We start from the raw sequence: 26,300 nt of genomic DNA on the forward strand, positions 1-26,300 counted from the left end.
CTCCTCCTTGGGTGCTGGCTCCACCTGCGGCTCCAGTGATGGCCGGGCAACTGGGCCGGTGCTCAGACCAGGCAGCCTGGAGGGGGTCGCTCGGCAAAAACCTGGCCTGAGGGAGGGGATTTTGGGGCTCTGCTGCTGATGCCAGAGTAGTCCTGGCCCTTCGCAGGTCTGGGAGGGAGGTGACTCCTGGGGCTGGAGGATCTGGAGGCTCTGGGAAGCACTGGGCGTTGTGACCTGTGTCCTGCACCGATGTGGTGGTGTGCTTGTAACCTGGTGCTTCTCCTGCAGATCCCAGAGCGGTCCCCATGTGCCTGCCACCAGCTCCGCTGTCCCCAGGAGCAACGGTGGCTCGAACCCTTCTGCCCAACAGCGAGGCAATGGCACTGATTGCTTCCAGCTCCTGCGGTGTCTGTGTCCCCAAACCTTCCCCTTCTCCTGTCCCGGCCCCGGGCAGCCCCTGGCAGTGCCAAGCACGGGCTCAGCCGCAGGCAGACGCACCAGCTCTGCTTCCAGGGGTCTCCAGGCCAGGGCCCGGGGCTGCAGGGAGGTGGGTGTTATCGGCACGGGTGCTGGCTGCTTGCACGCGCCTGCTCTGGGGAGAGCTGGGGGCTGCTCTGGCTTCTCGGTGCCAAGTGTTAGCAATGCGGGGAGCTGGGTGCTGCGGTGCGGGAACCAGGGAGTGGTGGATGGTGGCTGTGACACCAGGTCCAGGGGTGGGGATTGTGCTGCCGGCTGGAGGTGGAAGGGTCTCTGCTAGGAGGGGGCTGGCAAGGGTTTCCAGCAGCCGGGCCTTGCAGGCAGCCCACCCGCCAGCCCTGGCCTGGGGTGTCCTTGTCCCTGCAGCCCAGGGCCCGTGCGGCCGTGTGCCACACGATGGTGCTGTCCTCCACCCAACCGCACGGGCATCCCTCCATCCCTGCACCCCGCCATCCCCGCACCCCCCATCCCTCCTCTCCCCTCCCCGTGCCCGGGCAGCCGTCCCACAGCCCCACCTCTTCTTGCACCTTCTGGGGCCGGGCTGGGGGCTCGGCTGCCCAGCGCACTGCCAGCCCCGCGGCAAGCGCCCAAACCGGCCAGCTGTGCTGCAGGGGAAGCAAGGATGCTTCAAGCTATTCGCCGTGCTCATGGAAAACAGGTTATTCCCTGCTTCTCTGGAGCTCCCTTTTACGTCTCTTAGTTCATTCCCCGCCAGGGCTATGGCCGGCTGCTGGAGGAATGAGCAATGTCTCTCAGGAGTTTTCTGCTTTCCGTCCCCCTGCAATGGTGCTGTTCCCCCCACAGCCCGTCCAAGCCATGTGGAGCTGGGAGCTCCTCTCCCCATCACGGACAGCACTGGGGTGGCCCCAGGCCAGGCCAGATCCTCTCCCACAGCACCCTCCTCCCCACCAGCTTTCGTGGCTGCACTTCAGCGTTGCCCAACTCTCCACCTCTCCCCTTCCTGCAGTGGGGCACGTCCCCCATCTCCCTGTGTTAGAAGACCCTCATGCTTTGTAGGGTGGAGGGAGGCTTGTAGGAACCCCCCAGAGCAGGGTCAACCTTATCGCATCTCTCCTTTTAGCTTCCTGCCGCTGCAGGGAGCTCAGCCAGGCTGCTCCCAGGAGCTGGGGAGCCCCAGGCCCTGTCAACGTCCAGGAGGACATTAGCCAGCATGTGTTTCGGGTCCTTGCCGCCCTCTTGGGTGAGGGCTGACACCAGGCACTGAGCACGTGTCCCTTTTGTCACCTTGGGCACCTGGCAGAGGGGATCCAGCCCTAGTAGCCTGGGCCCTGTGGCCACAACCCAGGAGCCACCCCCAGGCATTTCCAGGGGGCTGAGCCAGCTCCTTAGCTGCACCCCAACGATTTTGCCCCTATTTTGTGTCCCCACAAGAGGGGACAGCGAGAACCACCCAGGCAGGGCCACGCTGGCAGGCGCGACGCACCTCCCGCCTCGACGGGGCTCTGGGCCACGTGGCCCCGTCTCCGGCCGCAGCATCCCGCAGGGGCACCCGCTGGGGCCGGGGCGCCCGGAGGGTGCCGGGGCGGCGCGCGCGCGTGTGCCGCAGCAGCCTGCGTTGTGTCAGCGCTCGGAAATGCTGTTTACACATGAGAGAGGCTCAGAGGCATCTGCGCTGGGAGCCAATTACCCAGTTTTGATCTTTTTTGGTGAAAAGGAAACCAGGGCTTTTCAGACATGGCCAAATTTGATAAGCTGGGGGAGGCGGGGGGCGGGCGGAGGCGGCCTTTCCCCACCGGCTTGGCGCGAGGGAAGGGGCTGGGTGCCTGTGGGCAGTTGGGCTGCGGCCAGCGCCCGGTGTGGGGGGCAAAGTGGGCTGTGGCGCCGCCAGAGCTGGGGGGCTCAGCCCCCGTGTCCCAGGCCGGGCAGCAAGGAAGGGCTGGGAAGCAGCAGGGCACATCCTGCCCCGCGGGCTGCCATGCAGCGGGGCTGCAGGTGAGGGGGCTTGGACAGCCCTTGCACTGCGGTTCCCGTGCCGGTGCAAAATTTTCACCACCGAAGCATCGCTGCAGGGCTGCAGCATCGCCCATCTCCGCGCGATCCATGTTTTCCGCCCATCAAACGTAAGCGCAGCTCCAGCTAAGCGGCCTCTCCGCAGCAAGCACCGCGCCAGCATGGGAGGAGGGTGGTGATGGCCGGCCCGGAGGGGCGTGGGATGCCACCCCGTGCAGGGGCGACACAGAGGCATCCTGGCCATGGCCTGGCCCCATCCTTCGGCAGGTAGTGCCCGGTCCGGCTGCCGACCCCAGGCCTCTCCGCTCGCGACCATATTTGCACAAACGCCTGCTCAACGCGTGAGCGGCTCCAGAGAAGCCCGGGCCAAAAAGGCTTATTTTAAGCTTGCTGGAAAAGAACATTGTTTGGTGGGAATTATAACTCCCCGTTCTCAAAAAAGGGAAAAACAAAAAGTGCTTAATTCTGCCGACTCCTTGAGTTGTATAAACACAGAGACATGTCCCGTCTGGAGAGGGAGGCCAGGAATTCATTACTGGCACCAAGCGGAGGTCGGCGCCCTCCCTCCCCCCTGTGCCCCCCCCCCCAGGGCATCGGTCAGTGGGACAGCGCTGGTCCCGTCCTCCGTCCCGTGACTGCTGCGGCGTCCCCAGAGTCCCCACCCTCACCGGGAAGGGTTTTCCTGCGGGAGGGCTGGGCGCTGCTGGCTGCCCTTGGCCTGCCTGTCCCCCGGTTCTCGTGCCTGGACAGACGGGGCAGGCCTGGGGGAGCGGGATGGGCAGGGGCAGCAGGACGCCTGGGTCCTCACCTCCGGGATGCGGCTAAGGAGATGTTGGCAGATTCACCCTGCATCCTGGGCTTGGGTTCTGTAAAGATAACATGATTTCCATAACCACAACCCAGCTGTCTCGGCAGTACTTCTGCTTTTTGGGGAGGGGAGAGGGGAGATTCGTCACACTCAGGTCTGTCCGAGGGTGGGAGCGTCCGGCACATCCTGCCGCAGCCCCGCCGGCGCATCCATCACCCGCCGGCGTTTACAGCACGTCACCTGTTACATCTTCCAGACGTGCAGGTTTCTCCTGCCCGGCTTTTCTCCTGCCTTTTGTTTTCTTTTTCTTTCGGCTCTTGGAGACAGAGCACCTGATGGAAAAAGCCTGCTTGGACTCGCCTTCCTAGAAACACCCCGTCGCTTCCTTCCGCTTCCCCATCCTGGCGGGCAGAGCTCCCGATCCGGCCAGCTCCCCCGGCGCCGCTGCTGCTGCCGTGGTCCCATCCCACCCCACAAGCCCTGGGGCCCTCTCCAAGCTGGTCTGCAGATGTCACCTGCGCTGGTGCCAGCTGGGGCTTGCCAGAGGGGCCGCAGGGCCTCCAGCCTGCCTGGAGGAAGCCCCGGGCTGGTGCTGGCCCTGGCAGCTTATGGAAGGAGGCCACGATTTCTGGCCACCGAAGGAGGTGACAATTGCTCGTGCTGCCCAGGGTCTATATTGCCCAGTGGTGGCAATGGAGGAAGATGGTTGGGCTTGGTGAAAGGAGCACAGCAGGGACAAACCCTCGTCCCAGCAGAAACCCCTCTGCCTTTTCCAGGTTTCCTCTTAGTGGCCCTGCATGAGACAGCACCATAGGATGGTCACAGCTGATCCAAGGCTCTTCTCTAGGCAAGGAGACTTCAGGGAGAGCCCAGGCACCCACCCAAGCACTGGTCCCGTCAGCCTGCTGACCCTGAAGAGCATCTGGCCCAAAGCCCTGCTCCCTCTCACGCTCCCTGGGTTGGGCGGATCAGGGCTTTGTGGTGTCTGGGTTGATCCCATGTGGGTGTAGAGAGGTGCAGGGTGTCAGGCTCTTTCTGTCTCCTGTCGAGGATCAGGTCTGGCTTGCCAAGTGCTGTGGTTCCACCTTTCCTGCAAATAACCAGCTGCTGAAGCACGGGATGGCAACCAGGCCTGGAGCATCTGCTGTCCTTTGGTGATCAGCACAGACCCTGCTCTGCTGGACAACCACTGCGTGGAAGGGACCAACACCTGCATGTGCCCTCCTGCAGCACGGCCGCCTCTCACAGCCCCCAGCCCTTCAGGTGAGCTCCCATCGAGCCAGTGTTTCTTTGTGTCTCCAAACAGTGCCAGACTGATGTGATAGTGGTGCGGGGTGCGTGGAGAGCTTTTGAGCAAAAGTGACTCAGAAGGAGCTAGAAGAGCCGCCACGCATGGGGCAAAGGCACAGTGGCTGCAGGGTGGGGGACTTGGTCCTCACCAAGGTGCACCAGGTCGTTCCTGGCGAGAGGCAATGTCCCCACTTGAAGCACTTGCCTGGGCTCCAGCCTGCTGTGAGGAGGCAGATAAAAGCCAGCCTGGCCCTGTTTTGGCTGGTAGCACAAGGACACACAACCCACCTCAGTCCTGCCCAGCCAGAGCGGCTGGGTTGGCTGCCTGGCACGGTGGCCTCGCTCTGGCCATGCTCACCGCTGCCTCCCCGCGAGACAGCCAAGACGCCACCCTAAGTTCAGCCTCCCAGTGGTTATTCCCTAATTGGGCCTGTCTCTGGTGGTCGGCCCAGCCAACGCTCTGCCTGCTTGCAATTTTATGGGCCATGAACACCCTAACATTTACATCTGTGTCTGTACCCAGCTCCTGCGGCAAAGCATTGCGCTGCCACACAAGCAGCTTCTAGAGGGGTCATTAAACGCCTCTCTGATTGCCATCCGCTCTCCAGCCCTCTGCGCGCCTCGCCTCTGTCCATACAGGCTGTGCCCATGCTGCCCATCAGTCCAGAGCATGAGGTCAATTCTGGGCTGCCAAATGGCTAGTTTTTGAGTTTCCCCCATGGCCTAAGCCAGCAAATTTAGTGGTCAGCCACTAGCTGCTGAGCCCTTTGGAGGAATGGTTGGATTTTATACAGGATGTTCAAAGGCAAGATGCAGGCCTGCCTGTGGTGCCCTCTGAGTCCCGGCTCCCTGCCGTGGGAAAGGTTTGCCCCCCAGCCCTGATGCTGTACACCACAGACCAGCTTGCAGTGATCCCTACTGCCCTCTCTGCAAGGACACAGGGCTGGAAGGACCTCTCTGAGTTGTTTCCAGGACAGTGATACCCTCAGGGTCTGTGAGGAGAAAGCATCTTATTTTTAGGGCTTTGGTAACTTTTGCTTGTGGGCAGGCATCCAAGCTGTAGTTTCCCAGGACAAGGCGTAGGGCTGAGGTAAATGGAAAGTTCTGCAATGCCAATGATGTCTTCTTCTGTGGGTCATTCTCAAGTCAAACCTCTCCTCCCCCAGCACCACGTGCCTGCCACTCACCTGCCTGGATGTGGCTTTCTGGGCAGCCGTCTGGCAGGGATGGAGGGAGAAAACTGGAGATATCTGAACCTGGTCCCTGCACAGGACCTGTGGGGCGCAGGTGGTCCTCCAGGGAGCACCTTTGCTGTTTCAGGTTGCAGTGGGGGGCACCAGGGAACAGTGGCCACTGCTGGCAGAAAGGCCTGGGGAGTGAACACTTTCCTCCCCAGAGATCTCAAGATGGCCCTGGGCAATGGACGGCTGTGGCATGGACAGGGACCCCCAGAAGCTCCCAAGAAGTTGCCACTGGGTGAAAACGTCTAGTTGCATGTCAGCCTGGGCTGGACTTGAAGTAAGGACAGAAGGTTTCCTGCCCCGTTCCCCATCCCCTGCTCGTATATGCTGCTGTTTCAGTGGTCTGAGATCAGGGCAGCGGAGGGAAGGGCTTTATAAAAGCAGCGCAGGCCAGTCCTGAAGGTCATCTTCAGAGCTGCTCCGGCCCGGGCTAACCCATTAATCACGCCGTCCTTCCCGGTGTAACTGAGACAACGCGTGCAACGGGGACGAGGGAGGCAGGTTCTGCCTGCTGCTGGATTTAACAATATATGGGCTGAGAAACTCCAGCCTTTCTCCAACAGCCCCTATCCAGTGTCATGCAGCAGATTAAAAGGCTGTAAATCTGGTGCGTTTGGATATTAGCTCATCTCACTGGAGAGGGATTTCTGTTATCGCTGCCTAGGCTCCGGCGTCTCTCCACGAAGCCCAGAGCACACACGCACCCATCCACACGCCATCAGGCAATTAGCTGGGGTGTTAATTGGTAGACGTGCTTTTGTGAGGGAGGTCTCGAATGGAGAAGCACCCGCCCAATATACCCCCATGCCGGGAGGCAGCGGGGGCTACGCCAGGTCCGTCGGAGCCCCCCGACATCCCACAGGGACAGCCCTCCTTCCCCAGGGCCGCTGGGACCCCCCGGGCCTCCGCGGCCAGCCAAGATGGGGCCGGAGGTCGGGGAGCGGGATGCAGAGGCAGCCGGGCAGCGCTCGCGTGGAGATACTGAAAGCAAAGCTGCCGCGCGGAAGACTCGCTGGGCAGCATCCTAGCGAGGCAGTAACAAAAACAAACCCGCTCCGAGGAATCCTGCTTTGCCCCAAATGTTTTTCTTATGGAGTTGTAATAAGACAAGAGTTGTAAAGATAGTAACCTCCTAAACATTACCTTATTAAGGCTTCTTAGAAACCACAGGGCACGACCCTGCCGGGTCATGGAACAAGAGTGCAGCATCCAGCGAACAAACAGAGGCTAACGTTACATTTTTCACTTCATTTAGGAAACCTGGCTTCTAATTATAGGTTTTGTTTAATGGCAGCATTTAGCCGTGCTCCAGCAGCAGCCAGCCCACCGGAGTAAGGGCTGCGTGTCTGCGCGCAGGGGCCGAGGGAGCTGGGGCGGGCGGAAGGGACCCCTGGGCGGCAGAGAACCGGGGGGGCTGGCGACTTGGCCGGGGATGGCTCGTGCCCCTCAAAGAGACCCCGCGGTCCTGGGGAGCACGCCACGTGCGCTGTCCCAGCTCTGTCCCACGCAGCCAAGCCGTAGCTGAGCACCTCACCGCTCAGCACCAGCGGTGATGTGAGGTGGCCCCGCTCCTCCAGAGCAAGACATGGAGAAGGAGCCCGCTCGGCCTCCACAGAGCCCATGCTGGGCTGATGGGGGGGCCCTGTGCCAGGCCTGTCCCCCCCCAAGGCAGGGGACAAGGAGCACCACAAGGCAGGGCTGTGCACAGTGCAAATCCCCCGGCTTAGCTCAGGCTCAGCCCTGCTCTCCAGTGATGAGCAACAGGCCTGGTGGGAGCCAGCTGCTGCTGGGACGTGGTGACTTCGAGGTTTATCCTGCCGCGGGGACACTGGATGTGTGTGTGTGCGGACAGAGATTTAAACAGGCTTTTTTTTTTTTTTCCCCCAATCTGCTGCCAGCAGCTCCAGCGGATGTCCTCCTCCGTGTCCTGCCTCTGAGGTCCCTGCTGGGGGACGCTGAGCAACCCAGGGGCTGTCCTGGGCAGTGGTGGGTGCTGGCCACAGTCCACCGGCCATGGCCAACACTGCTCGCCCTTACTCAGGTCCTCGCGGCCGCCCTGTCCCAGTTCCTGCTCTGCTCCCCCTGCGCCTGGCACTGCAGCAGCATCCCGGACATTTTGTCCCCTCCCTCGGGTCGAACCCGCTTGTCGGTGCAGCCTCTTCACCCTTGTTCTGCTTTCTGCTCTCTGCATGGTGGCACCCGTGGGCACCACCCCAGCCCTCCCACAAGACCCGCCAGCCCCCGCTGCCCCCGGCTGGGTGGGGAGCGGGGCAGAGCGCTCTGCTTCCCGCCGCCACCCGCTTGCAGCGTGAAATGACTTGACCCAGCTCCGTCTTTCCTCCACTCCATTTTCCTGTGCCTCTTTTCAGTGCGGTGGGGAGCGTTGCTCCACCGGCTGAGCAAAACCAGGCCAGCTGGTTCAAAGCGAGCTTTGCCGCTTTCCTCACGCCTTTCACCTCCTCCGCACGCGCTGGATCAGGCGCTGTGCAGCGCGGCTCTCCGAGAGCGGCAGAGGCCGGCGCAGCGACGTCCCCTTTCCAGCCCTGACACCCTGAGACAGGGACTCGTGCAACCGCCCCAGGGGCTGCTTGATTTGCAAAGGCATGTGTGCAGGCAAGACAGGAGCGCTGCGCATTCGGGGGAGGATCCCACAGCACTGCGGGGAGCAGGGGCTTCGCTGCCAAGGCGGCGCGTGATGCTGGGGCCGGGGCAGCAAACGCCGGTGCTGGGATGCGGCGCACGATGCCAGAGGGGCCCCGGTGTCGGCTCTGGGGTTGTCCTCAGCTCGGAGGCTCTGGCGGGGACCCATCGCCTCCATTTTCTCTCCCGCTGGTGCCGGCGCCGTCCCGGCCCACGGGGGACCCTGCTCCTTGGGCCATGCTGCCCCACGGGGTCCTGCTCTGCATTTGTCCCCTCTATGGCTGGGGCAGCAAGGACGCAGCCACTGTGGCCATGGTGGGACCTTTGCAGGCACAAGACCTCAGAGATGGGCCCTTTGCTCCCCCCCCCGGGGAGCGACACCACCTGGAAAAACGCGGGGGGAGAAGCTATCGGCGCCTCCCATTTCAGTCCTTTCTGGCCCCCGGCTCCCCCCTGGTTATTGCTTTTGGCGGGGCGGAAGCCAGGAGCACGATGCGGGGCCCGGCGTGGGGCTCGTGGGCGGCCGGCAGTCCCGGGAGGCGGGTGCCGGGTGCTGAGCGCCCTTGGCGAGCCGTCAGCCGGCCGCCCATTGCGGTCGCCCTCTGGGCCGGAGGGATGCCGTACGTGGTGCCACAGCCCCCCAGTCCGGCGCGGGCACCCTGAGGGGGCCCAGCAGTCCGCAGCGTCCCCGGCCCCGCTGCAGCTCACACGCCTTCATGGGTTTATTTTTTTTCCTTTTTTTTTTTTCTTTTTTTTAGGCCAGATGGAGCTTTTCAAAGTAATGGGAATCACAAGCTACCTTCAGCCGGGCCAGGGAGCATCTCCGTTTCCTTCCCCCGGCCGGCGGGCCGGGCGCCAGCGCGTGGTCCCAGCGCGGCCAGCCGTCCCGCGCCAGCCCGGCGTCCCATGCGCGGCTCTGCCGCTCGGCGCCCGGGCCCGGGCGGCGCGGAGGAAGTCGGCTTTTGCAAACAACTTTCCCCGAGCGCGTCGCTGGCGTTCCCAGGCCGGGGCTGGCGGCAGCCCCCGGCCCCGCGGCCTCTCCTCCCCCTCTCTCCCCGCCACCCCTCCTTCCCGCGCTCCCTCTCGCGCTTAATGACTTCCACATGGGCCTCTGGCATCCTGAGCCAAGCCTCCCGGCATTGTCTGAAATCTCCAAATTTAGAAGAAATATGAAAATTGTCAAGCAGCCCTTCCTTAGGGGGTAAAAGCAACACGGGGCCGAGCGGCCGCGGGTCAAGGCGGCGGCGCCACGTGACGGCCCCCCAGCCAATGGCTCCCCTCGGCGCCCCTGACAGATGCGGCCGTCGGCGGCCTGGCCTCCTTTCGCAGCTCATATAAGGTAAAAAGAAAAAGGTTTTTCCAGATCCTGAGCGGCATGGAAGGAGTTTTCGCCGAGGACTCCCATGCCAGCTGCTTAAAAACCCCCGGCTGGCGCCGCCGGGGTCCCAGCGGCGGGTTATATGGGCAGGAGACGAGGCGGCGGCGTGGCCCTGGCACCCGGCAGGTAGGTGCTGGCGGGACGGACGGATGGCGGGCCGAGGCGCTGCCAGACCTGGGAGCGGGGAGGTGGAGGAGAGGGCGGGCGGGAGGCAGGGGACAGCGCGGCCTTTCCAGCGCCCCGGGATGCTCGGCTGCTCCGAATCCGCTCCCCGCCTGGGAAAGGGGCTCCCCGGAGCAGCTGGCCGCGTGGAGGCAGGGGGAGGAGTTGCCTTTCGCTCCGTCGGACGGAAAAAGCTGGAAGTCCGCGGCCAAGGCTGGCTGCCTGCACGGGAAGCGGCAGCGGGGGCTGCTCCGGCGGCCGCCGCTTTCTTGGGAGAGGCTCCCCCGGGAAGGGCCGCGGCGGGACGTGCTCCTCGCCAGGCATTGGGGCCGCCGCGGAGCGTCCCACCACCACCGGGCAAGGGGGAGCGGCCGGACGCAGGGAGGTCCTCGGGGCCCTCGAGGTTTTTCCTCGAGGACGCAGCCACCGAGAAAAGAGTGCGGTGCCCCCGGGGCGGCGCGTCCCCCTCCCCTTTCCAGTGCTCCCGCCGGTGCTGGCTGCTCCCGGGAAAGTCCAGCGTCTGGCGGGTGAGATGAGCCACATGGGCACGGCGAGCCGACGTTGCGACATTTCCCAGGAAAGGCAGCGGCTGAGGCCCCGGCTCCGGGTGCGGGGAGGCTTGGGCCGCCGGCGGGCTGCGGCGGCTGGACCCCATCGCTCCGGGTGTGAGGGCCTCGGCTCCGCCACCACCACCCCGGTGCGTTTGTTCTGCCTGTTTTGGTCTCTCTATCGTGGCCTCGTAGCGTTGTGCTTGTACGAGGTGTGTGTATGCGCACACCTGCACCGCTGTTATTTTGATATGTGCCAAAACTCAAAACAAAAGACGCTGAAATACTCCTCTGACCAAGCTCGGCCAGCTCACTCCAGGGTTTTGCCTTCGGACCTATCTGCTCCAGCGAATTTTGGTTTTTTTCCTCATGGAAAACTGAGCTGCCCCCATCCCTCCATTCAGCCTCTCCCGGCTCCGTCCCTCCCTGCCAGCATTGTCCCCGCTGCTTTGCCAGTGGGGAAACCGAGGCACAGAGCTGGGCTGCTGCCCAAAGCGTGTCCTCTTCTCTGGCTGCCAGGGAAGCCAGTGCATTGCTACCGGCCAGACCTGGTGTCCCCATCCCCACGGCAGCACCCCCAGCCCCCCGCCCCCGGCTCCGGGGCTACCCTGCCCTCGCCTGCCCGGCTCCCCGCTCGGAGCGGCATGACGCTGCCAGGCAGTGCCGTTGCCTCCCCATCCCGGGCCCACAGGAGAGGAGTGAATTTCCAACAAACACAAAGACGCCTCCGCCAAAGCTTTCCCAAGCAGTTATCAGCAGGAATTTGGGGAAGGCTGTGTCTAGACAGGCTGCAGCTCTGGGTGGCTCCTGGACGGAGTGGCATTTCCCTCCACGCTTGTCAAGAGACAGTCTGGAGATGATTAAGGGCTCTTTTTTCTCGATCTCCTTTTCTTTTTTAGCCCTTGCTCCTGCTCAGGGCTTTCTGAGGCTTGTTCAGGCTCACTCCAAGCAAAATCTGCCTTTGCTCGTCCCCAGCTTTACTGGGAGACTCAGCATCACGGTGCTCTTCTCCTCTTAGGGCTGAGCCAAGCAGAGCCGGGTCTGTTTAGGGACGGCATTGAACTCTCTGGGGGCTTGTGAGAAGGGACCTTAATTATAAATAACGCCAATGAGCAGTGCGTTTCGCTCCTTGGGCGAGAGCGGTCGCGTTAGCAGCATTGCTGGACACAGCTAGCTGCAGCATTTGCCGTGGCAGCGCGAGCTACTTCGGGCGCGGTGCACATGGGAGCTGGCCGGGGGCAACAGCTCCGTGCACACACGGGCGTGTGCTTTGGGCCACGATGGAGAGGCAAAGCCGGTATGGGGCATGCTGGTGCAAGGGCCGAGTGCTCGGCCAGGTTTGGCCCAGCGGGTACGTCTGCAAGTGTGGGCCGGGCGAGCACGTGGGGCGCGCGGCGCGCTGGGGTGGCATGCGTCAGTGTCAGAGCACTCTGCCCGGCGCTTTAACCTGAGCGAGGGAGAAGGAACAAAAACTCGCCTTTGTGAGCGAGCTGGAGTCGAATAGCACTCGATGAGGCAAGAGGCTGGAAATCTGAGCTCTGGAGCCATTTCACCATCCTTTGACCTTGGCCGAGAGCGCACACGCATGCACAAAGAGAAAGCGAGCGGAGCAGATACAGCGCGGGGGGAGGCACCCTGCCAGGGGGATGGAGGCGAACACACTTCCCTGTGGCTGCAGGCCAGCAGGGACTCAGCAAACGTTCAGGCCACCGATGCTTGGAGCCCTTTCGCCTACCCCGGGGCCGGTGCGCACTCGCGGCATTGGTCTCGGCACTGCCTCTGTACCGCTGGGGCGTGCAGCTCATGCCTTTTCTGCGGTGGAGGACGTGTCCAGCACCCTCACGATGCCTCCAGAGCCAGGGCGGGTGGGCGCACCGCGAAGCAGCAGGCGCCTGCTCCTGGGTCCCGCGGAGGCTGGGGCGACCAGTGCTGCGGGGGTGAGTGGGGCCGGACTCCAGGCAGCTCAGCTCGGGCTGCTGGGACCGAGCGTCTTACCGTCTTTGGGGCCGGGAAGCAAGGATGAGGGATGAGGCCATACGGGCTGGGGAGGGCCACCCCACCGTGCCAGCGAGAAGGTGGCCTCTGCAAGGCCCTGCTGGAGGGGCAGCTTGCCCCGTGCTGGGAGTCAATCTAGGGATGGTCATGCAGCCCATGGAGATGAGCAGGCACTTCTGGAGGGCCAGAGAGCCCCCGGCGCCAGCGCTGTGCCTGTGTTCGGGTGTGTGCATGAGTTCCGCGGGGGTACGGACATGCACTCACAGGAGGGCTCTGCATGTCGTTTGGGCGAGCCAGACAGGGCGAGCTTTCACGAGGCTCCTTCTGAGGTGGCACATTGACACAGCAGGTGCTGAGCATCTATGCCTTTCGTGTCTGGGTATCTCTGAAGCAGAAAAAGGACTGCGTCGGGCAGTGACCAGCAGCCCGAGCTGCGGGAGCCAGGCTACCTGCAGCGAGCCGGTGTGCTGGCATGGCTCTCCAGGGTATGGCCAGCCCTCTGCAGCATGTGCTTCTCTGCAGGGCTTGCTGGCAATGCCATCTCCCTTCGTAATTTGCCTCCTGTGGATCTCAGGAGAGTTTAAACCCTGGCCAAGTGGCCGAGTTAGCACTGGGATGTGGTGCGATAGCTCTGTGCAAGCCCCTTTCTCAGCAGCAGCTTGCAGGCAAGATGTGCCGGGACAGGGCTGGCAAGCTTGCAGCTCCCACCTCGAGGTGGCCAGGTCCCGGCTCTGCCAGGACATCCCCGGTTGTGCTGGGCGACATAGAGCTGCCAGGTGAAGGATAGGCTCTGCCTCTTCCTTCCCTGGCCAAGTTCAGCCTGGAGGTGGGTGAGCAGCTTCCCCCAGGCAAGGCCACTGCGGTGGCCAGGACCTGGGGACCGGTGCTCCAGGACACTGTCCCTTGTGCACCTTGGAGGCTTTTCTTTGGCCAACAGGTCACCCTGGTGCTCAGTAGAGGACTTACTGATCCTCAGCCTGCACTGGGTAGGCAGGGAAAGGTCTTTTTCTCTTCCAACTTGGACTTATTAGCTGGGCTCCCTCACCACAGAGTTGCCCTTCCTTTATTTTTCCCCTTTCACCTTCTTTTAAAAAGTTTTTATTATTTCCCTTCTCAAGCCTCCGTGTCTCGAGGGAGCACCATGGGACTTGGGTAGGGGGCTGCATCTGGGCTGACCCTGCGCATGCCAAGGGCTCACATGCGGCTCCGCTGGGGTGAGGAGCTGCTCGTCCTCCCCAGAGACAGCTCCCTTCTGAGATGGCAATGCTTTCGCATGCCGTCAGCCTTCCCATTGCTGTCTGCAGATGGGCTGGCCCCACTTGGTGCTCTCATACCCCACTGTGAAAGGAGGGGGTCCCCGATTGCTCGCTGGCTGCACGCGAGGCTGTGCATGGTGCCTGGGGCTTTTCTCCTGCTTCGGTGGGTGGTGAGCTGTCAGTCCAGCTCTGCTCTCTGCAAACTTGGTGTGGGGGGGATGTGCCTTTCCATCATGGCCCAGGCCACCCCGGCCTCCCCTGCGCTGGAGCACACGGGGCCGGGAGCCGCACAGAGGCCACGCTCCCTCTGCCAGCCCTGCCTGCCGGGTTCGCTCCGGGACGAGCCGAGCTCCTCCAGCTCCGCAGGGAAACTGCACTGCAGAGACCACCACCCCGAAGGCAGAGACTCCCAAATACCGGTTGCAATTTCAGTTTTCTGCTAGATCTTTTCCTACCTCCCGTCTCCTGCTTGCTGGGAGCCTGAACCATTTGGGGCATTTTCTGTGGTTGCTTTACACTGGCAGAGGGCTGGGGGCTGCCTGGTTCTGCTCAGCAGGCACCAGGCAGGGCTGGGAAAGCAACCCGCTCTGGGAAAGCCGAGCCTGGGGCCTGCTGGGGAAGTGATTTACTAACTGGACGCCTCTCATGTCCAGGATATGCTGCACACACACACGCACTCCCCCTTTCCCTCGCTCGAGCAGAGATAAGATGATAAAGCCTTGATAAGCAGCCAAGAGCACTGGCAGTTTAATGAGCTCCAGCCACACCATGGCTTTGCCTCCTCGCGAGGAAACTTGGCCTGCAGCTCACTATGTCCCTTCCTTGCTGCTCCCTGCCCAAGGCCTGCGCCAGGCATTTTGCTCGCCTTGAACGAGGCCCTGCGGTACCAGTGATGGTCGGGGGCACCTCCTTCGCCCCCCGGGCGGCTCCTCCCAGCTGGTTGAGTGGGGGGCTGCGGAGGGAGAGGGGTGAGGAGCAGAGCCCCGCAACCCCGGGAGACACGGCAGCTCCACTCCCACCCTGCCCCGTCTGGGACCGCTCCCCGCAGGGCGTTTTCCCTGCTCTGCCCACCTCGGTGTTGCTCCTCCGCGTTCCCGCCAGCCCTTCCCATCAGCGGGACGGAGGCAGGCGGCGGGGCCGGTGACGTGGCTGCTTCTCCCGCTGGGAGCTCACCCCTGCACCATTTCCTCCGGCCCGGGAACGTGACGTGGAAACAGAGCAGGAGGGCTGCTCCCAGGGCCCGCTCCCACGCTCCGGGCGCCTTGGCGGCCGGAGCCTGGGGAGCCCAGGCATTAGCCCGCGCCCGGGGGCTCGCCTTCCCCCGGTGCGCTGCTCCCCCGAAATGCTCCGCCGCCCCTCCGGCCTCCGCGCCGGCATGGGGGAGACTGGACTCGAGCACGGGGGGACAGGGATGAGGAGGGAGGCCGGGAGGAGAAGACCCCTGGGGCTGTGCTCTGCTGGGTGAGAGGAGGGAACAAGATAAGGATGGGGGAGATGGTGGCCGGGCGGTGCGGGGAAGAGCTGCGGCCGTGGGAAAGGCGATGCGCCCGCGGGGAGGCCTGGTGGCTGAGGTCCTCGGCTCGCTCTTAGCCGTGCTTTTCCCAGTTTCTACCTTGACAAATGCAGGCACGAATCATCTTGCCCGCCATTCACGTCCCTCCAGAGGCTCCTTCCCCTCCGCTAAGCTGGGTACTGACATTGCTGGGGGGTTCCGGGCCCCCTCCATCAGCGCCAGCAGGTTGGCAGAAGCCTTGCATGGTGGCCTGGCACTCAGCGCAGGACAGTACCACTGGAAAGCGGGTAATAGGGGATTTTTTTCCCATTGATGGAGGTTAACACGAGGAGACAACATGGACCTGTCCACTCCTGCTCCGGTGCAAAAAAAAAGGGGGAGATGCTAGTTTGCATTTGCAGCCTAGACATGGCAGAGGCCTCGCTGGATGCTGCTCACGGCTCGCGTTTGTGTGGGCTCCTTCCCCCGTCCCCATCGTGCCGCCATCTGAGCCTTGACTGGGGTGGGGGAGAAGGCCCGGCTCTTAGGCAGAGACACCAAATTTGGCTATTTCTCCCTCAGTCTGGCAACAGGAGACGGGCTGCGTGCCCGGGGGAAGGAGCGCAAACCAGATGCATCCTTTCCCCTCTGCACCCATCCCCTGCGCTAAGACTCCAAAAAAGCCCCCCAAACCTGCTCCTTTGTTCTTGGCATTATAATTTATCCCAGCAAAACCCACAGAGAAAGAGCAGCATCCCCCTGGGCCCCCTTGGCTCGCCCCCAGCATGGGAGATCTGGGCCGCACCGTCTCCAAATCTGCCTTTTTGACCATAAAAGGGCAGGCATTTTGCAGCCATGGCGGGAGGATGGGAAAGGAAAGGCAGAGCTATTTATAGCTGAGCATCAGGACCTCAGCCTGAACTCAGGGTTAATCAGCCTGTGACCAGATTAGGATCTCCCTTGGCCCCTCCATTTTCTCATAAACCTATGATTTAAAACCAGCGCTTGCAAGGGAAGGAGGGAGGAGGCACCACTCATCTGCGAGGCCACCAGGGCCCACGACGGGGACGGGATGGAGATCCCAAGGAGAGATGGCGGGAAGAGCAATGGAGAGTTTCTGCGCTGCCCAGGTGGGAACTGCCAAGGTTGGGTCTCCCCGCGGATGGTCAAGGAGCTGGTGTTGCAGAGCGATGAAACGCGGCACACCTGTGCGCTCGGTGCGGAGCACGTCCCCCTCCGGCTCTGTCCCGCTGCAGCTTGTAGAGGTGCTGCAGCGAGCAGAGCCAAGCGAAGGCCAGCATTGGGCACCATGTCCCCCCTCGGCCGGGATTAGAGTTAGGCCCCATCTCCCAGCTGCCCTTTGAGCTCTGGCTGCATCCAGAGCTTCCTCTTGATGCTGGGGATGACCTCAATGAGAAAGTTTCCAAGCTGCTGCTCAGGGCTCCCCCAGCCAACTGCTGTGTGCAGGAAAAACCCAACAGGCAGCAGAAGCCGCCCGGAGTCAGTCTGACAGGGCCATGGCTGAAATTCCTGTAGTGCTAGGTGAGTTCTGGGCCCCTCCAGCGAGATCGAGTCCCCTCCATTGCTGTAGCTTTCTCCAGCTGGGCGAGGGGTACCTGAGAGCCGGCAGGGCCCGTAGGCAGTATTGCCTTGTCTGATGTGCCCCAAGTTCATCATCCAGCTGGAGATTGCCCTGGAGTAGGTGATGGCCGAGGCTAGATCCCAGGGAGCAAGCAGCCCGTGCGGGGCATCCCAGGGTGGGACAGCTTGACTGGAGCTGGGGTCCAAGCCCTGATGGCCAGTGGAGGTCAGACACACGACTTTTCGGGGCTGCAAAGAGGGGAAACGGGGTGCGTGCACAGCGGTGCTGGGCACCAGGGTCTCCCAGAGCCTCCTGCCCTCCCGCAGAGACCGCAGCTTCCCTCAAAAGAAAGCAAAACTTGAAGCAATACTTGTATTTTGGCCCTTACTGCCGATGAAACCGGCCTGAGGAATTTCAAGGAGGAAACAAATCCCAACTGTTATTGAAAAAGGACATTTCCTGAAGAAGCGCCCTTTCTGGCAAGGGGAAAGGGCGCTGTGTTGTAACCGCGGGGAGGGCTCAAGCGCGGCGCTGGGGGCATGCTCTGACTCATCCCCCCGCGGCCGCAGAGGGAGGCAGCTTATGTCCAGGGAGCATTTAACTCTCCTTGGCTCCGCTCCTCGCAATCCCTCCAAGCGCCCAAACCCTGTGGCGGGGCGGCCTGGCTCTTCCCGGCGCAGAGGCGGGTGAGCGCGCTGCTCCGCACGGCAGCCTCGCTCCAGCCTCGGGCAGCTGCCGAGCCAAGCCCCGTTCCCGAAAGCTGGGAGCAGCCGGGCCGTGGAGGGGAGCCAGCTCTGCGGAGGCTTTGGAGCGAAGGCTGGAGATGAGCACCAGGTAGGGAGGCGCGGGCAGGGCCAGGCAGCCCCAGGGTGAGGAGCAAGGGACCTTGCCCCACGCCTCGTGGCTGGGGAACGCGGTAACTGCTGGCGGTTCTCCGACATCGGCAGCGACCATGAATGCAGCCGTTTTTATGATGATTTCTTTTTCTGCAGCTTTGTGGGTACGTTTCGCCCCGCAATTAGCCAGGGAACAAGCAGGGGCCAGTAGAAGTAATACGGCCATGGCCATTGCGAGTGGGACCTAAGCGTGGCCGGGTTGTAAATCTCATCCTGGGAGGTGGCACCATGTAAGGGTATCTGGGGACTACAGGAAAGCTGAGAAACGTGCCTCTGAGTCTTCTCAGAAGTCCGCAGCCCCTCAGGGCCATCCGGGTGCATAAGGATCTGCTGGGGTGATCCCAGCAGCCTAGGGATGGGGCTGCAGCAGGGCTGGTGGCAGGGACGATGCTGCAGGGCCCTGGGAGTTGGTGGCCCCCAGGGAGGCTGTGGACTCAGTGGAGCCAAGCACTTTGCTTTGCACAGTTCATCGGGGAGAGGGCTGAGCCCCCGGAGAGCACCGCACTCAAGGGACACAGCTGCCCCATGGGCTCTGCAACGTGGGGTGCTGGGGAGCAGGGGAGTGGCAGCCGCAGCTGCACGGCGTGGGGGTGAGCGCCTCATTTCTTCAGGAAACTGGGCCAAAAAGGAGCAGAGACGGGGGAAAGGGCAGGCCTTGCAGCCCTGTGCCGCTTCTCGGGAGTGGGCTGCTGCGCGGGGGGATGGCGGCAGCAAGCACCGCGGATATTTCCCCCTCGGGCACCGGTGGCCGGGAGGGAGGGAGCATTCCCAGGAGAAGTCCTCGCTCTGTCGGATGCGCGGCTGGACGCATTCCTCGAGCGTTTCATGGCATTTCTCCCCCTGCCGTTGCCTCCCTGGGGACGGCAGCTGAGGTCTCGGGCCCAGCGCTGCGGCGGAGGGAAGGCTCCGTCCTGCCTTTTCCCACCGAACCGTTTGGGGCCAGCTGAGGGCTTCAGCCGTGGCAAGGGAGGAGGAGCTGGTCTGTCCCCAGGGCAAGCGGCCTCTGATGGCCCTCCAGGGCAGGGGACATGCCAGCCGCTCTCTGGGAGAGGTGAACACACCCCTGGGCCCACTGGCTTTTGCGGCACCCGCGGCTTTGGGCAATCCAGATGCACCTTTCACGGCACATCTGGCTGGAGCTGAAAGGAGGTGCCTTCCCCAAGGGCCAGCTGCCCAAGGTCCCCCGCTAGCATGGTTTGGTTGGGTCAGGACAAGTCGTTGTCTGAGAGGGAGGCCTTCCCACACCGAATTGTTATTGTAGGGTTGCTTTAAAATACAAGAGGATGGGAGGAGATGTGTGTCCTGGGTGTTTAGCGTAGGGTTTCTTGTGAGCAGAGTTGTTGGCATTGCTTGGGGAACTTGTCCCCCCACGGGTGCCTGTTTGGGCGTCCCCACCATGCCAGGCCACCACCAAGCCCCGTCACGGACACATAAGCCATTCCCAGGGTGGAGATGTCCCCGCGGCGTGGTGCTGCTCTGTGTGCCTCTGCCCAGGACCCACTGCACAGGGATGTCCCGGCTCCGTGCTCAGCCTGGCTCCTGAGGGCTGGGCTGGGAGCCATGCCCAGGATCTCCACACCCTCCATAGGCCTCCCTGCATTTGCACCCCTGTCAGCTTGCTGGGTTTTTAGGGCAGACCCAGGGATGCTCAGGGCTGGAGGAAAGGCACTGCTCCACCCACATCCAGGGCCTGGAAGGACCAGGGGTGCTGGGCTCAGCAGTGGGGGCAGTGGGTGTGCTTTGCCCCATTGAGGATGGCCAGCGTTGCAGGCTGAAGCAGCAGAAGGGCCCTGGAGAGCCCCTGGGGGAGGCAGCGACGGAGCCAGGGTGCCCTCGCGCTAGAATGTGCCGTCCCAGCGGGGCAGCATGGAGCTATGCCCCCGGCCCCCCGAGCCAGCTCCGCTTGGGGAAGGCACCTATCCTCCCTGCGGCACGACGGGATGCATACCGGGGGCAGATCTCAGGGCTCCCGACCCTGTTTCTTCTCTTAACACCAAACCTGGGTCCTTTGCAGCTTCCCCGGCCGGGGTCCTGCCCTCGAACGCTGCAGCGTGGCTGGGACCCTGTCCTCAGGCCTCCTTTGGGGTCTTTGGGGGCCTGCAGGGGAGCTGCCTAGGAAGAGACCCGCGAGCTCACTGCCCAGGGCAGCCCCTAGCTCACGCTCAGCCCGCAGGGACTTGCCACCAGCCCCGGGCCACCACGCTGACGGCCGTCCTCTGTCCTTACAGGCTTGGCCGTGGGAGCAATGGGGACATCGTCGCTGGAGGCAGCCAGGAGCACACGAGGGCCGTACAGCCCCAGAAACGTGGCCAGCGGCGAGAGACGGGCAGAGCCTGCGTGCCAGCACATGCCTTTCCCTGTGCACCGGCAGCCGGCTGCAGCACCCATCACCCAGCTGCCGAAAGGATGGCCGGGCCCTTCCCAGGAGATGCCCAAGCCGAGCCATCCCCGCCGGGGCCACGTCGGCAAGCCCATCACTGCCGGCTCTGCTCGCGCCGAGGGGCCGGCTGCGAGGGACAGGGCTTCACTCTGCAAATTTGGGGCGGCTGGGGGGCAGAGCAGCTCCTGCAGGCTGCCATGCCCCACTGGCGTCCCTTTGCTCCCGTTCCCTGTAGCTTGTTTCCACACTTGGCCGGGGCTCGCGGCTGGCTGGCCCAGCCAGGTCTGGCGTGGGAGGCAAACCCGCGCCGGCGAAGGCTTTTCCCAAACCGCAGCCCAGGGTGACTCACGCCGCGACTGGGCACGGCTGTCTGCACCTTGCCGAGCCAGCCCAGCCCTCCGGAGACGCTGGCCGAAGGCTGCTCTGGAGAAGGGGCTCTGGCCCAGCCAGGGCCGTGTCCATGGGGCCAAGGCATGACGCACGCGTAGGGCAGCACCTAGCAGGCTGCCGCTGCTCTAGCGAGTGCTGTGGGTGGTGGCTGGCCAGAGCTGTTTCCTTACAAGCTGCCCTGGAGTTTGGGGCACCAGCGGGCTCCTTTTCCCTCCTTCTCTTTCCTCCCAAGCGATGGGGTCCAGGCAGAGAGGCCTGAGAGCCCTGGCACGGATGCGTGTCGGGGCCATTTCTGTCCCTGGCGTCCCAGCTGGGCTTGCGCGGCTCCCAGGCAGCCCGGGGGGGCAGGCAGCGTGCCGGATGGAGGGACTCCAGCCCGGAGACATGCCATCTGCTTCTCGTCAGGTTGTTAGGAGCGCCGAGGCTGCCGGGGCCCGACAGCAGGACGTTGTTATGATAGATGGTCTGTTTATCACGTTTCGGCTCTGCTCAGGATGTTAGTGCTTGCCTGCAAAAGCCATTTCTGGGCTCAGTCTCTCCCTCCCTCCTCCACCTCCCTCCTGCTCCCCCCGGGCCCGCTCCCGTGGTGCTGCCGGGGCTGCAGTCCCCAGGGCCGCAGTGCGGGGGTCGGGGGCATCCTTCCCGCAGCACCTGAGCCGGGAAGGGCTCAGCTCAGCCCTGCCGCCCCGGGGAGCGGATCTGGCTGGCGTCGGAGCTGTGGGAGCCCTTGCTGGGCCCGAAGCCTTCCCACAGGTGGTGTCCAGCTGCGGGCTCTCCCCTGCACCAGCCCAGGCTCAGCGGGGACCAGGGAGAGACCTCAGGGGCTTTCCAGCGACTCTTAACCCCCTGGAGCCTGAGCTGGAGGGATGCGGTGCTGGGAGCAGCTGCCCGGCCAAGGGAAGGAGCGGAGGGGAAGGAGCGATGATGCACTGCTCAAGACCCGTGTCTCCCACCCTGTGGAGGCATCCTGGCCCTGCTGCACGTGACTCCTGTGTCCCAGGGCCATCCCAGCACCTTGGGACCTCCACGGTTCGGGATCCCGCTGGCACTCAGGCTGAGGCCCGAGTCTCCTGGCCTTGGGAAACACCAGCTGCCAGTGTGCCCTGGGCCAGGCCTTCTCCCAGCACAGGGAGGTTTCTCCTGGACAACACTGCAGCCCTGCTCTGCCCCGTGCTGCTGGTGGGGTCCTGGCTTCTGCAGCCCTCGGGCAGCCCCGCTCTCCATTAAACCAGAGCCTATGCTATCCTGCAAGGGAAGGGCGAAGCCAAGGAGGGTGCCCAGGCTGTGTCCTGGCTTTCCTCTCTGCCCATCCTGCTCCCCATCCCACTTTCTCACCCATCTCTCTTGCAGACCCTCTCTTTCTTGCCTAGTTCTGCCCAGGCCCTGGGCTCTGTGCTGGGATACCTCTATTCAGGGACAGAAACCCGTGGGCTCTGTCCCTGCAGAGCTGCTGGCCAGGCTGAGCCGTGGCGCCCAGGTCTGCTCTGTCCCGGGGATGGTGCCATGCAGCTTTCCTGGCCCAGTCTGTGCCTGCCTCCACTGCGGAGGACGCGAGCACGCTGCTCCTGGGAGGGGACCTCTCGCCTGCACCCCAGCAGGGCAGCCAGACCCACAGCCATGCCATGTAAACCCATCCCTAAGCACAGCCTAGGGCATACACACCGCAGCCCTGCTCCTCAGTGCCCAGATGCAGGCACGCGAGGGGCGAGATGCCACCAGCCAGAGGTCCTCTGAGTCTGGCCGGCCATCCCTGCTGAGGGGAAGTCAACCCGGGGTTGGTGAAGCCAACCAATGTCTGCATGCCCCTCTGTCAGCCCTCGCCCAGCGCCCCGGGCCACCACGTGCTGCCGGCCGCAGCGAAGAGGTGAGAGCGGCCGTGCGCTCTTCCATGTCTCCCAGCCCAAGGTGCAGTGCTGCATCTCTGGTCAATTGGGAGTCTGAGATGAAGCACTGTAGCTCGGGAAGGGAGGAACTCTGCGCCGTGGGGCAGCCCTGCCAGGAGACCCACGAGCCGTGGGGTGCCACACCGTGTCATGCCTCACAAGGGAGACAGTTGCAAGCAAAGCACGTGGGGCTGGGCAGCAAGACTGGAAACCAATGCGGCAGCACGCACTCATGGAGGCCAGGGCTCAGGAGCATTTCTTAGGGCATCAGTTAGCCAGGAGGGCCTTTGCTAGGGGTCTGCCCCCTTCCTCCTGCCAGTCTCTAGACCTATGTCCCCCCCACAGTGGCAGAGCAGGGCTCTCCCAGCCCCGCTCATGCTTTGGACCCCCCCCCCCCCGCAATCTCAGGGTGGGTGGGGGGATGACAGAGCACTGAGGAAGTAGCCTGAAGACTACCAGCAGGTCTCCAGGGCATCCTACTGCAGGCTCTTGGGAGCCAAGGTTACCGAGCCCCGGCTATGGGGCAGGGATCGCCCCATAGCTTCGTGTCGCACAGAGGGGAAGAGGAGGGATTAGCAGGGAGGTGCAGGGTGGGAGGAGGTTCCTCCTTGTGACAGAGGCCTCCTTGTCAGCTCAGGTCTCACCACGAGAGGTGGGGGGAGGATCCCCACCAGGTGCTGGGCACCAGCAGGAGGGAGGTGCACAGGAGCGTGGGAGCCTTGTGTGGCGGGGTGCTCCGTGGGGACAGCAGGGACGAGACAGCAGCACCCCCAGCAGCCACACACAGAGCCAGCTGGAGGACAGAATGCTCTGGGACTGGAGCTGGTGGAGAGCCAAGGTCGCCGTGCCCTCAGGGTCCAGTTTTCCCAGGAATCCCTTAGGCACTATGTTGGGGATTCCTGGAAATACTGTTCTTGGGGCCACGGCTCGGCAGCCGGAGACAGTCTGTCCCTCAAGGGGAGCCAGAGCCTTCAGAAGAGTCGCAGACCAAGGTACGGCACCATTTCTGGGCATTTCTGGGGGCTGTCAGTGGGAGGTGGGAGCCCGCAGACCTTCAGGTACCCCAAATATGGGGAGCTGCACAACCTGACCCAGAGAGCTCCAGCTCCCCAGGCCTGGGGATGACAGATATCCCCCTGGGCCACAGCTCATCACGGGAGGACACCGCTGGCAAGCAGATGGCCTTTTGCTCCTCTTCTGCCCTTTGCTGCCCTCCAAGAGGAGCAGCTCTCCCCCAGGGCCCTGTCTATGTCACTTAGCCACCATTGTGTCAATAAAGGTCTAGACTCAGGAGTAAATCTGTCCTGGCCATTTCTTTGGGGCTGGGAGCAGGGCAGGAGCGACAGCATCGTGAGCGTGGGGCAGCACGAGACACCCAGTACATCGTCCCTGCTGCTGCTCAGCAACACACATGTCCTGGGCAGCCCCCGCCTTGGCCAGGAGCTGGGATCTCTCCCGAGACCGTGGGGCTCTGCAGCCTGTCCTGGGTGATCAGCATCTGCCCAGCGTTAAACAAATCCCTCAGCAATACCAGCGTCTTGGCTCCCACCTGGCCAGGGCCGAGCACCGAGTGCTGGGAGAGTCACAGCCTGCAAAGCCTCCTCTTCCTCTGGGCTCTCTCCCCAAGGCATCTGTGGCCTCCCTCCGGCACCACGGCTGCAGCCCCCCAGCTCGGTTGAGCCCCCCAGCTTGGCTGAGCCCCCCAGCCTTGGAGCATGAACACGAAGGGGAGCTCCCGGGATTGCAGGAGGGGGGAACAGACCTGGGGGGGGGGGTTACCCCACCCCCGGGCTCAAGGCCACAGTGCACTCAAGGGACATGTCCTCTCTAGACACCTGCCACCTTTCCACCACTTCTCCCCCCATGCTGGCACCAGGTGGCCCCGGTTGGTGCTGCCAGCCCTGCTCTGCGCCCCCAGGCCACAGGGCTGCACCCCGTCCCCAGCCCTGCCGCCCCGTTCAGCGGAGCAGAGGCACCCGGCGGGGGCTGCCCGCCACCCCGTGCCCCAGGGCTGGGCTCAGGGGCGGCAAGGGGAGGGCAGTTAAACCACCACGGTGCCTGCTCTGCCCCAGCGCCCACGGCTGTACAGGATTCAGGGGCAGGATGGAGGCGCAGGATGGAGGCAGGTGCAGCTTGGGGATTCAGCATGAGGCAGGCACGGTTTGGAGGCACAGGATGAGGCAGGCGCAGTTTGCGGGCGCAGTTTGGAAGCACAATTTGGAGGCGCAGTTTGGAGGCATGTGTAGTTTGGAGGCAGGTGCAGTTTGGAGGTGCAGTTTGGAGACAGGAGCAGTTTGGAGGCGCAGTTTGGAGGCAGGCGCAGTTTGGAAGCAGGTGCAGTTTGGAGGCGCAGTTTGGAGGCAGGCGCAGTTTGGAAGCAGGTGCAGTTTGGAGGTGCAGTTTGGAGGCAGGTGCAGTTTGGAGGCGCAGTTTGGAGGCAGGAGCAGTTTGGAGGCAGGAGCAGTTTGGAGGCACAGTTTGGAGGCAGGCGCAGTTTGGAGGCAGACGTAGTTTGAAGGTGCAGTTTGGAGGCAGGAGTAGTTTGGAGGTACAGTTTGGAATCAGGCGCAGTTTGGAGGTGCAGTTTGGAGGCAGGCGCAGTTTGGAGGCAGGAGCAGTTTGGAGGTACAGTTTGGAGGCAGGCGCAGTTTGGAGGTGCAGTTTGGAGGCAGGAGTAGTTTGGAGGTGCAGTTTGGAGGCAGGAGTAGTTTGGAGGTGCAGTTTGGAGGCAGGCGCAGTTTGGAGGTGCAGTTTGGAGGCAGGAGTAGTTTGGAGGTACAGTTTGGAGGCAGGCGCAGTTTGGAGGTACAGTTTGGAGGCAGGCGCAGTTTGGAGGCAGGACCAGTTTGGAGGCAGGCGCAGGCAGGCAGCGTGGCCGGGCGGGCGGACGGACGGCAGGTGGCAGTGCTGCCTAGCCCGCAGCAGGCAGGGCCACGCTGCCCACCCCTGCCAGCCATGCCGGCCCCGGGGGGAGCCAGGGCCGCCAGGAACCCCCAGGGCACCCTCACCACATGCATCTCCGTAGCCGCACCGTGGCGAAGTTCGGGGTGGCCAGGCTGGGCGCTTTCGCCGGCCGGGGTGCGCGGGGGCCACCTCGGGTGACCCACCGTGGCCGGGGCGCTGCCGCAGCAGAGCCAGCTTTGCACGGAGGAAGGTGTGAGGCTTGCACAGAGGACTCAGAGCTCTGCTTGGAGAGACAGAACGGGGCACTGGGCTGATGCACTTAGGTTTCCAGAAGCTCCCAGTTTGGCCCGGCATGCCCGGGCCACGCAGCAACGAGGCACTGGCTCCCTGTCCGGCGTTGCTGGGACGGGGCAAAGCAGACCCTTGGGCAAACGCGCTGCAGGGGGGCCCTGGCCAGGGGCACGGCTCACCTCCGCCGTCGGTTTAGGAAAGGGGGTCAGCCTCTCCCCCCCCAGCCCTTGGCGGGCTGGAAATGCCCAGGCCTGAGCTGTCACCCTCCACCAGGACGGTGACCTCCGGACATGGAACACAGCCGGCAGAGACGAGGGCAATGAGATCCCGCTTGGGGCGACCGCCCCCAAACCCCAGCACACGCTGCTCTGGGGGCGGGAAACGGCAGCTCTCGCCAGGGAAATTCGGGGGACGTCAAAAGTTCTTCCTGCCCTGAACAGGGAGGAAAAGTGGAAATTGCAAAAACTTTCTGGAAATGACAGGCCAAGAAACCCCCCTGCAATTGCAGCTTTGGTCTGGGGTGAGTCCAACTGCTCTGTTTCAACCATTTCCAAGCAGTTTGTTTTGATTTCGATTGTTTGGGGGGGATTACATGACATTCGGTTGCAGGATGGAAAGCCAGTTCTCTCTCTCACACACACCCAAATTAAAAAAATATGGCACTTAGTTCAGGAAATGCCAACCCAGAGCATTTTGATTGTTTCCTTCTTTATTTT

The 26,300-nt window shown here is 63.3% G+C and overlaps 1 long non-coding RNA gene across 1 annotated transcript; it reads left to right on the top strand.

Moving 5' to 3' along the window:
- Positions 1-9,629: 9,629 nt before the first annotated feature.
- On the top strand, positions 9,630-23,682 carry LOC135330031 (uncharacterized). The gene is made up of 2 exons (XR_010391752.1): positions 9,630-9,931; positions 19,965-23,682. It is a non-coding gene; the product is annotated as an uncharacterized LOC135330031 (long non-coding RNA).
- Positions 23,683-26,300: the final 2,618 nt, after the last annotated feature.

Source organism: Dromaius novaehollandiae, chromosome 15 (genome assembly GCF_036370855.1).
Source record: "Dromaius novaehollandiae isolate bDroNov1 chromosome 15, bDroNov1.hap1, whole genome shotgun sequence".
Taxonomy (NCBI): Eukaryota; Metazoa; Chordata; class Aves; order Casuariiformes; family Dromaiidae; genus Dromaius; species Dromaius novaehollandiae.